The sequence below is a fragment of the Onychomys torridus genome, chromosome 11 (assembly GCF_903995425.1).
Source record: "Onychomys torridus chromosome 11, mOncTor1.1, whole genome shotgun sequence".
NCBI lineage: Eukaryota > Metazoa > Chordata > Mammalia > Rodentia > Cricetidae > Onychomys > Onychomys torridus.
This window is the reverse complement of record NC_050453.1, coordinates 81800324-81811908: the sequence shown is the minus strand read 5'-3', so window position 1 is coordinate 81811908 and position 11585 is coordinate 81800324. Positions and strand designations below refer to the sequence as shown.

General features: G+C 38.9%; 1 non-coding gene across 1 annotated transcript; it reads left to right on the top strand.

Annotated features, from left to right (window-relative positions):
- Nucleotides 1-6464: 6464 nt before the first annotated feature.
- Nucleotides 6465-6571, top strand: LOC118593617. Its single transcript, XR_004946282.1, has one exon. It is a non-coding gene; the product is annotated as a U6 spliceosomal RNA (small nuclear RNA).
- The last annotated feature ends 5014 nt before the right edge of the window (nucleotides 6572-11585 follow it).

Here is an 11585-nt window from a genome sequence, read left to right as displayed (position 1 = left end):
ATTGCTATGCAGCTGTGCATGTGTCTAGCTGGTACATGGTAACAATCTTGACTTAACCAGTTAATGCCAGTACTGAACTTGTCATTTTTGTTTTCACTTAACATTGATGGACTATCTCTAGCTCTTAAATTTTTAAATTCTTATTTTATTTTATGTATATGAGTATTTCCCCTGCATATATGTCTATGAAACCTGTTGGTGTCTGGTAGTTATGGAGGCCAGAAGAAGGCATCAATGAATATATGAAATATATGGTTGTAGAGCTCACCACAGTGCGAGAAATTGAACATTGGTCCTTTGGAAGAGCAGCCAGTGCTCTTAATGGATAAGCTACATGTATGTGTGTATGGCTATCTCATCTATCTATCTATCTATCTATCTATCTATCTATCTATCCCTTCACCTATATTCTTTAAAATCAGATACATTGTTCCTAGAACACAGATACTTTTCTGGCAATTAACACCTGGATAGTTGATTATTTTCTTATTTAATTCTGATATAAGCCGGGAATTCATGTGAAGTAACCTAGGTTATTATAAATATGTTTTGGCATCTGTGTTTCTGATGATTATAGGTGTTAATTCTTGAGGTTGTCTTTGTTTAACTGTTATTTTGTTCCTTGGTTTCTGTTTCCTTTCTAGTCTTCTGCCCTAAGTAGACAGGGGTTTTAGTGACTAGCAAGTCTTCAGGTCCAGTACAATGTCTCTTCTGTGTTTTTTGTGGCCTGTAAGTCTGCTGGGGTTTTGGCTGCCAATTTTGTCTCTGCAGTTCCCAGTGCCTTTGGGAAATCTGGGGTTCTAGTTATCTGCTTGGTCTCTGGGATTCCTACCTAGTACAGCATGGCCTCCAGTACAGCAGAAGTTGTCTATGGAGGTGATGGGCTGGAATATGGAGCTCATGGTGAGGTGCAGTTGGGGACTTTTGGGCAAGCTTTGGAGGGGGGTTAGCTGGCTGTGGGCAGTGTCTTACATTGGGTCCTTTCAATTGTCTTGGACTCAAGTAATGCATAAGTCTTCTGCTAAAATTGTGGGCCTGAATATTGATTCCAGGGGAGGTTGTACAGTCTGGGATGTTGGGCTGTCTTTAATGAGTATTAGTGGGCTGTGGAAGATATCTTATGTGGGGTCTCTAGGACCAACCAGATCTCCAGTAAAACCAGCTGAGTTGTAGCCTGGGAGATGGAGCTCAGAAAAGAGGGTGATGTTGGGGGATGTTGGGCGGCCTTTCAGAAGTGTTGACAGGTACTGAGCAGTGACTTATCTTGAGTCCCTAGCTCTGACCTGGCCACTGGTAAAGGAGAAGCCTTCTGATCAGGTTGTAAACTGGTATATGGAGGCCTAGCATGGGGTACAACTTGGAAACTCCTTGGAATCTATGAGGGTTACCCCTAGATAAGACTCTTAGCAATGGAGAATAAGGACCCTGAACTGGCCATGTCCTGTAACCAGACAAGTCTTCCTGTTGGAAGGATTGGGACACCAACTCAGACACATAACCTTCGACCTATAGTTTTTTGTGCCTACAAGATGTACTGGGGTAAATAAAGGTGGAACAGAAATTGTGGGAGTGACCAATCAATGACTGGCCCTGATTGAGGACCATACCTTGGAGGGAGTCTGCCCCTGAGACCACCTGGAGGGCCAGGACCCAGAGGTTGGATAGCCCAGAGACCCAGGAAAGAACCAAGTATGACAGGCAAAAATAGTTAATGAAATGATTCCTAATGATATTCTTCTGTACTCATAGATTGGGGCCTACCCCAATTGTCATCAGAGAGGTTTCACCCAGCAATGGATGGAAACAGATATACACAGCCAAGCATTAAGCAGACTTCACGGAATCCTGTGGAAAAGAGGGAAGAAGGATTATGAGAGCCAGAGTGGCCAAAGGTACTGCAAGAAAACCCACAGAGTCAACTAAGTTGGGATCATAGGGTCCCACAGAGACTCAACTAACAACCAGAGATCTTGCATGGGACTGATCTAGGCATATATTACAGTTGTGTAGCTTGTAGGAGCAGGGACTGTCTCTAACTTTGTTATCTGCTTTTTGGACCCTTTTCTCCTAATGGGTTGTCTCGTCCAGCCATAATAGGAGAGGAGGTGCCTATTCTTACAGCAACTTGATATGCCATTCTGGCAGATACAAATAGGAGGCCAGCCTGTTTCTGAAGAGAAAGCAGGAGGAGTTGGAGGAAGAGGAAGGGCTGGGAGGAGTGGAAGGAAGGAGGGGAAAATGTAATCGAATGGCAGAAAAATAATTATTTAATATAAAAAGATTTCATATAAAATATACTTCTATATTTTATAACCTTATTATTCTATCTTTAAAATCTCAATAGCAGTTTTTTGTAGTTTATTGTTAATATTATTTGTGATTCTTTCTCTAAATGACTCAGTATTTTGATTTTCCAGGCTACGAAACAAAAGTTTTGAAAATAATGATCATTTTGTTGCTGCAAATTTTCCCACTACAGTAGTCAAAGATGAATAAATAATTTCTTTGAAGATTTATGCTTAATATGCATAATTCAATATTTTACATTTTTTAGTTTAACTTAAAGACACAGGATAATTAATGTTCTGCAAACTTTCCTCATACCATTTACCAAGGTATTTGAAAAATACCATTAAGTCATGGCATATGCAGTGAAACAATGGAAATTCCATTGTAAACCATATTAGAGGCACTAACTAATAATGAGAGAGTGACCCATATTGAATTGTGAAGATGGTAGAGTGAGTGAAAACTACAGAAGAGACATCTCTGCCTCTAAATGTAACGTGATGAATGACCTTCATGTTTATAGATATCCTTGCTGGAGGTGCTGGTCTTATAAGTTCTTAATAGGAAACATGGAAAACCTTTCAGATTGTAAGAGAAAAATGCCAGCAGATACAGGCTCACCATAACTACCAAAGAAATTGAAGAAGCATATTGAAGTGACTGCTTTAAGTCTCTTAAGGGGTGTAATCATTAGCCTCCTAAGGAGTACTTTAAATTACGAACACGTTCTGCATTATTAATGTAACATAGCTAGTTTATTGGATGTTGATAGCATATCAAACATCTTGAGTCCCATCTACCCATGGGGCATGGAGCAGTAGCCATGTTTCACTTCTTGCTTTACTAGGAAGGCAAATTCTAAAGATTTTGAATCACATTTTAGCATTCCATAATCATACATTTTCCTCACTCTACATCTCATGAATAAAACTTGACATTTTGAGGAGGACAATGCTCAAGTGTGGCATTGAGACAGCTGATCTGAGGTACTAGAAAAAGCCAGACATAATTTAGTGTCCCTTGAATGGTGTATTAGTTACTTTTCTGTTGCTATAATAGAATACCCTGACAAAAATCAAATTAAGGAATAATATGTTTATTTCATAGTAAAGTTCCAGAGGGGATATAGTCCATCCTGGTTGGAAAGGCATGGCAAAAGCTACGGATGGCAGCAGGAGCTGAAAGAAGAAGTCTTATAACATTCTATCTACAAGGAGGAATCACAGAGAGATAACAGAGTGAGGCTAAGCTATAAAAACTCAGAAACTGCCCTCAGTGATGTCCTCTCCCCAGCAAGGCTCTAAAACTTACATGAACTTCCCCCACAGCAGCACCAGCTGGGCTCATGTGTTAAAGACATAAGATGGTGAGGGACATTTCTCGCTCAAACTATCACAAATAGAAAATAGGGATTACACATTTTACACATGGCTTGGTTTGGAACTCCTATAACTGGAGAGTTTCTCTCCGTGTCCCACCAAGACCCTGAAGTTCTTCAGCCCACTTGTAAAATAATGACTCAGATGCTTACATTACTTATAAACTGTTTGGCTGTGTAGCTCAGGCTTATGCTATCTAGTTCTTATATTTTAAATTAACCCATTTCTTTAAATCTATACCTTGCCATGTGGCTTGTGGCTTACTGGTGCTTTTCATCTTGCTCCTTGTGGCGGTGGCTGGCCTTGTCTCTCTCCTTCAGCTTTCTACTTCCTAGACTTCTCCTCTCTCTGTCCTGCCTATGCTTCCTGCCTGGCTACTGGCCAATCAGCGCTTTATTTATTAAACAATAAGAGCAACACATTTACAACATAGAAAACATCCCATAGCAAATTCCCTATGTCTTCTTACTAGATCCAACAAATGTGATCAATTAGCCCGTAGACCATGAGCATTACTTACTTTTTTATTGTTGCTGTAATTGCCAAGAAGCAAATGGAGGAGAGAGAGTTTGTTTTTATTTACAACTGAGGTGGGATACAGGTTGCTCCTGATGGGAAAGCCATGGTAGGATGTGACTCCATGGTAGCAACTGAGCTCCCTCACATCTTGAAGCAAGAATGAGAAAGCAGACAGAAAATGAATATAGGCTCTAAGATCTCAAGGCCCACTTCCAATAATTTACTTCTTCCTCTGATGCTCTACTTACCAATAGTACTAACTTTTCCATACAGCACTAACAGCTATAGAACAAGTGTTTAAATACATTAGCTGAGGTGGCACATTCATTTTCAAAGCATAATACCCTCATTTAGCTAATAAATTTTAAATAATCATCTAAGATTGCTAAGCAATACCCATTATTCACTAAACTGTCAATAAAATCTGGTACACGACTTTCTATATACCTATATGTATCTCTCTTCTTTTAAAACCTCTTATCTAAAGACTTGTCTTGTTTTATTTCTATTTCTATAGTATTCCTTCTAGCCAAGGTGCACAAAAGATAAATTTTATATTAATGATTTGAAATAAAAATGTTTCAAGAGAAAACCATTTGTATTGCATTTAGCATAACCTGGTGATGAGTAGAAAAGGGTTAATTCCCTTGTTGAATAATATAGCAATACCTGATCCAGAAACCGACTGATCAGTTGTGGGTGATTTGCTTAATTTTGCAGAATTGTTCTTTTATAAATGAACTCTATACACAGCCCAGGGACCATTTGATGGGACCTATAATGGAGGTATTTGTGGGGATCATTGCCTGGGGAAATCACTGCAGCAATTTACATATGTGTTTTAGTTTTGTCTCTCTCTCTCTCTCTCTCTCTCTCTCTCTCTCTCTCTCTCTCTCTCTCTTTCTTTCTTTATTTTTGCTGTGCTCATGTGTAAGCCCTAAAGATGGAAGGTTATTATTGTTTGGCATTGCATAGGAGACAGCACAGTTTAAAAAGAAACAGCTGGAGTGTGATCTAATCTCCATGTTCCAATTTACTTATGCATAAAACATGCATAAAAAATTAACCCTCCCTGAGCAAATTGTTCTGTGTACCTAGTGAGCCTCAGCTTTGTTGTAGCGAAAGCCCTGTGCCTGAAATGACCCAAAGATTCCATTAAATAATACATAGATGGTTGACAGAATATAGCATTTATACATTTAATATTAATTTGACTATAGTATGGTTACTATGTCTAAACCATAAGTATGTCCTCATCTTCAGGCCTTCTGTTTCAGTGACTCTTGACCTCCTTGAGTGAGACAGGAAGAACATTCTGAACCAGGTTTAGGAAGTGACATCAGATTAAATTAACAACTCATGCATTTATGGATCAGATAGAGAAGCAGAGAAATATTCACAAGGGATGAATTTTGAAGAAGGAAATTGCTGAGTTGATTCTTGGTCATGCACATTGTGAACTAGTGGTGCTACATAGAACTTAAAGTGTGGCAATTGAAATGAAGTATTTTTGAAGCGTATGAGTTTTTATTACTTTATGTTCAAATTTATGTAAAAATATTTCCTTCATTAATTATTTTTTAGTGATTGATTTTTGTTATTAATTTCATTAAACACTTTATAGAATGTTAAGTTCATGCTAAGAGTATGAAAAAAAGGAAACATATTCCTCGCCGGGCAGTGATGGAGCACACCTTGAATCCCAGCCTTCAGGAGGCAGAGGTAGGTGGATCTTTGTGAGTTCTAGGCCAGCCTGGTCTATACAGCGAGATCCAGGAAATGTGCAAAGCTACATAGAGAAACCCTGTCTTGAAAAACCAAAAATTAATTCCTCAATTATTCAGAAACAAAATGTCATCTTATATTCATTATGATAGGCATTATCAGAAATAGTACATTAATAAGTATTGGTGAGAATGGGGAAATTGGAATATTTAAGTGCTCTTGGTAAGAAATGTAAAATAGTGCAGTTGCCATGGGGAACTTACAAGTCCAGTGACTTATCAAAAAGTTAATAAGAAAATTGTCATTTATTAAGCAATTTTACTTCTGAGCAAGTTTTTGAACCATTGAAGCAGGATATTAAAGAGCTATTTGCACATCTATGTACCTTGAAACACCCTTCACAATATTTCAGAGGCACAAATGGCTGAAGTGTCTGTCAGTAGATAAATTGATAAATACATATTCATAAACATTGTTAATACATGTATATATTCACATACTTAACTGTATGTATAGTCATAGACATTGCAATATTTTTAACCTTAAAAAATAATGCTCACTTTAGCAGCACATATATTACAGGGAGAATGGCACAGAGAAGATTAGCATGGTCTCTGTGTAAGGATGACACACAAATTCTTGAAGCATTCCATACTTTAACCAAAACCAATTAAAGACAGAACAAAAAAGAAAACTTCAGACCAATATTCCCATTGAACATATATTCAAAAATGTTTAGTAAGATACTTGTAAAAACAATACAGACATCAATAAGATTATCCACTAGGATCAAGTTGGTTTTATCCTTGAGATGCAGGGATGGTTCAACATACTCAAGTTGATAAATACAATAAACCATATAAATAGACAGAGAGGAAAATATATACTTGTTCCAAATGATAGAAAAAAACCTCTGATAAAATCCAATGTGCCTTCATGATAAACATCTTAGAGAACATAGAATATAGGACTAGAGAAATATATCTCAACATTATAAAGTCTATATATGAGAATTGCACAGCCAACATCATTCTAAATCAAGAGAAACTTGAAGCAATCCTACTGAAATCAGGAACAGCCAATATTTGCACACCAGCTCCATTTCATCTATTTCTTTAGTTCCTGCATCACTAAAATTTAAAGTCAAATCTGCCACTTGTATATATTGAATGTTTCCAGAAATGTTCTTCCCTCTCCCTTTCTTCCCATTCCAGGTGCATGTGTACATGTGTGTGCATGTACATATAGGTAAGAGGTCATTCTTGTGTATAAGTTCTCAGTAGCTATCCACTTTGTTCCCAAGGTCTCCTACTGGTTTCAGTGAGCACCAGGGATCTGCTTGTCTCCTCCTCTCTACCACTGGGATTATAAGCATGCACCACCAAATCTGGCCCTTTACATGTGTACTGGGGATTGAACTTGGGTCTTCATGGTCGCATTACTAGCACTTTGCCAAGTTAACTCTCTCCAGGCCTCGTTAGTTGTTCTGTTACAAGTTTGCTGTCAGAAAAACTGAGAGTAAAGCTGGAGAAAAATCTTTGGTTTAAGTAGCATCTGAAAAAATAACCCAAACTCTAATAAAGTGTAAATATTTATTCCTAAAACATATAATTGCTGTGCAAGCTAATCTTATGTCAAATTAACACACAAACTAGTTATCTGAAAATAGAAAACTTTAATTGACAAAATACCTCTAAAAGTTCTGGCTGTATTTTCTTAATTAGTGATCAGTGCTGCAGAGGGGGGGTGCAGGGGAGATCTCAGTCCTTGTAGTGTAGTATCATCCCTGGGCTTTTGGTCCTGGGTTCTATTTAAGGTGGACTGAGAAAGCCATGGGAAACAAGGCAGTAAGCAGAACTCTCCTCCCATAGCCTCTGCATCAGCTCCTGCCTCTAGGTTCCTGAAATATTTGGGTTCCTGTCCTGACTTCCTTTGATGATGAACTATGATATGGATATGTAAGCCAACTTTAATTCTTTCCTACCCATCTTGTTTTTGGTGATGATATTTTGTTACAGAAATAGAAACCCTAACTATGTTGATACCAGCATAGAGGAGTATAATTCTGCTAGACCTGACCATGTTTTGTAGAGAAATGTAGAAATACTTTGGAACTCTGGGCAAGAAAACCCATTGTGTGTTCAGAACTCAGTGGGATGTTCTGTAGGAGCTTTGAAGATAAGACTATTGAAAATAGTGGAGAGCATGGAGGCCTTGCCTGTGAAGTTTCAAAGGGAAGTTTAAAGACTCTATCAGGGCTATTTCCTATTTTGATTTAAAATTCTGCCATTCTGGTTAGCTGGAGCTGAAGAATCAGCTGTGGTTAATGAGATACTGAAGTACTAAACCAAAATCTTTGCTTTGCTAGGATTATGAATGTTGGTCAGCTGGAGCTCCACACACTATCACCTCTAGTCACCTACTATGAAAATAATTGCTTTATGTTCCTGTGACTTTAAGTTCTGTTGACCTCAAAGTTTTCATTCCACATTGAGAGCTCTCCAACCATGAAACATAACAAACATAACAAGCTAAGAGTTCTCCCTCTCCTCCAGGGCCAGATGGGAATAGAGGGGAGGGGATGGGGGGGAAGGTGGGAGTGGGGGTGGGAGTGGGAAGGACAGGGGAACCCATGGCTGATGTGTAAAATTAAAACACACACACACACACACACACACACACACACACACACACACACACACACACACAAGAGTTCTCCCGCAGCAACTTGGGTTTCTGATACCCTTAAGTCAACAGGTTTAAGAAGGAATAACAGTGTTAAATGGGGTGACTGATCCAGGGAGTATTGGATTCCTTCTTCACAGTGGAGGTAAGGAAGGTGACCCCTGGAGAAGAGGAGGTTCTTCAGGGTTTCTCATGGTGTTACTGTGTCTTTTAATTAAAGTAAATAAGAAACTACAACAACCCAATCCAGGCATCATAACAAAATTTCAGACACTCCAGAGACAAAGATAAATTTTGCACAAATCCTAAATGGTTTCATAATAAAAAACCTGGAGCCAGATTTTGGTGTAAATACTGAAAGATCAGAGAGGCAAAGGAGCAAGACACAGCTACTTCTTACCTTGCCAACTTCATGAATCCTCTGACTGAATGTCTCTGAGTCCTCAGCTGAAAGATGTCCAGCCAAAAAGGCCCTAAGCCAAAAAGGCTCCAATCGAAAAAGCTTCAGTTTCTTTCTCCTCATACCTTATATAACTTTCTCTGCCCAGCCATATTATTTCTTTCCTAGTGCTGAGATGAGATCTCAATTGCTGAGATTAAAGGTGTGTGATTCCCAAGTACTGAGATTAAAGGTGTGTGTCACCACTGCCTGTCTCTGTTTCTCTTCTAGACTGGATTAATCTCATGTAATCCAGGGTGCCTTTGAACTCATAGAGATTCAGACAGATCTTGCCTCTCTAGTGCTAGGTCTAAAAGTATGTGTCACCACTATCTGGTACTTATATTTAATCTGGTAGCTTGTTTTGTTCTCTGATCTTCATTATTCTTTATTAGGGTGCACAATATATCACCGCAGGTATGGATCACACATTCAGGGAAAGAACAAAGACATACTGAGGAGCTTGCTGAAGGTAGAAAAAATACATGATGGGTATTAAGGAGAAGTATTTATAAAAACTAGCTGAGCCCACCTGAATACTTACAGAAATGAGAATTGTAATTGACATGAATACCTGTCCTGTTTTACTAAGAGCATGTTCATGATATGTGCACATATATTGAACTGATACTCATCTTTCTTTTCCTCAATCACATAATATAACATTACTTGAAATATTATTAGTAACTAAATGTTGCAAATCTATGTTTTCTTATGTAAAAGACTAAGCATTCCGCGAGAACTTTGCCTCTATTCTACATTATATAATAAAATTTATGGTTGTACATAGGGATGTTATACCATGTTTGGTTAAATTATGAGCTAGATAACATTTTTATTTGGAAATCATGGCATAAAGATACACAATTGTGTCAAATGGATAAGAGGTAGACTTGTGATACCTAATCTTGTTCATCAACTTTATTGTATCTGAAATCAACTAAAACCCAAGCTACTGAGCACTCCTGTTGTGGAAGCCCACAGTGACTCCAATTTGTGGCTTGATTCCATCTTGAATCAAGGTCAGAGAGTTTAAGCTTATCCTTGCTTGTTAAGGCTGGATAACAGAATATTTGGCCAAAGATGTGGTTAAAAGATGTCTTATTCCTCAAGGCCAAATAACAGGATGTTCTATCAAAGGTGTGCTTAACAGATGCCTTGAGAATTAAGGAGGTGTTTAAACTTGTTTGTTCCTTGAACCATGGTGTCCTTGAGAGGGGGAGGTCTTTTGTCCCCCTTCTTTTGAGTATAAAAAGGCTATGAGAAATGGGTGGTAGTGGCACCTGTCTTTCAATCCCAGCACTTGGGAGGCAGAGATAGGTGGATCTCTGTGAGTTTGAGGCCAGCCTGGTCTACAGAGCGAGATCCACGATAGGCACCGAAATTACACAGAGAAACCCTGCCTTGAAAAACCAACCAACCAAACAAACAAAAAAGACTGTGAGAAATCAAGTCAGGGCTGCTGCAGAATTGGCTCAGAGCCCTCCCGAATCTATCCTGTGTCTCTCTGTCTTCTAAGTCTCTATTTTCTATCTATTTTTTCTCAATCCTCACACCCCTATTCAGAACTGTTCCACAGTTCAGGCAGGGCCCAACATCCTGTGACAGATTTTCTTGTTCATATTATTATATTTGAAGCCAGTGAACACTGCCCCCCCCCATACTGACCCCAACCTGTAAGGTACCTTTCAATGGCAGCCCAGATAAAGTACATGAAAGAAGGGAACTGCTTGGCCTATTTGCCCTGGCAGGTTCATCTACACGGTGGCTGTAGCATTCCTTAACTGTATTAAAACCAACATTTTCTACATTCAAATTCTGTGGTCAGATTTTCTTTGCCAATTGATATAGAGTTATGTGGGAATAAGAACCTTAACTGAGAAAATGGATCCACCAAATTTCCTATAGGCATGTCTATAGGGCATTAATTCGGGAGGGCCCAACCCATTGTGGGTGGTGCCACTTCTGGCAATTGATCTTGGATGACATAAGAAAGCAGGCTTAGCAAGTCACAGGAGCAAGCCACTAAAAAGCATTTCCCCAAAGCTTCTGCTTCAGTTTCTGCCTCCAGGTCCCAATCCTGAGTACCTTCCCTGACTTCCTTTAGTGATAGAGTATAACTCACAAGTTGTGAAATGAGGTAAGACCTTTCCTCCACAAATTACTTTTAATTGTGATGTTTTAGCACAGCAATAGAATCCTTACTAGGACACCAGCGTATAGTGAAGACCAGTGACTCTTCTGGTATCCCCCAGTGCTTCAGCACCAAATTGAGACTGCTAAGACATCTAGCCTCTGTACTAAATAACTCCCAAATTCTCATCCCTTGCAGTGTGAAGCAGCCATTAATGTACTACATGAATAACAATCCATAAGCCAAGCTGATAAATTCCCTTTATGAGTGTGTGTGTGTGTGTGTGTGTGTGTGTGTGTGTGTGTGTGTAGAAAAGATTATGGTTTGCTTGGGTTGCTAATGGACTGGAATACAAATACAAATTCAGAAATTTGACTGGAAGAGGAGGGACACAAGAGGACTTGAGGTGGACAAG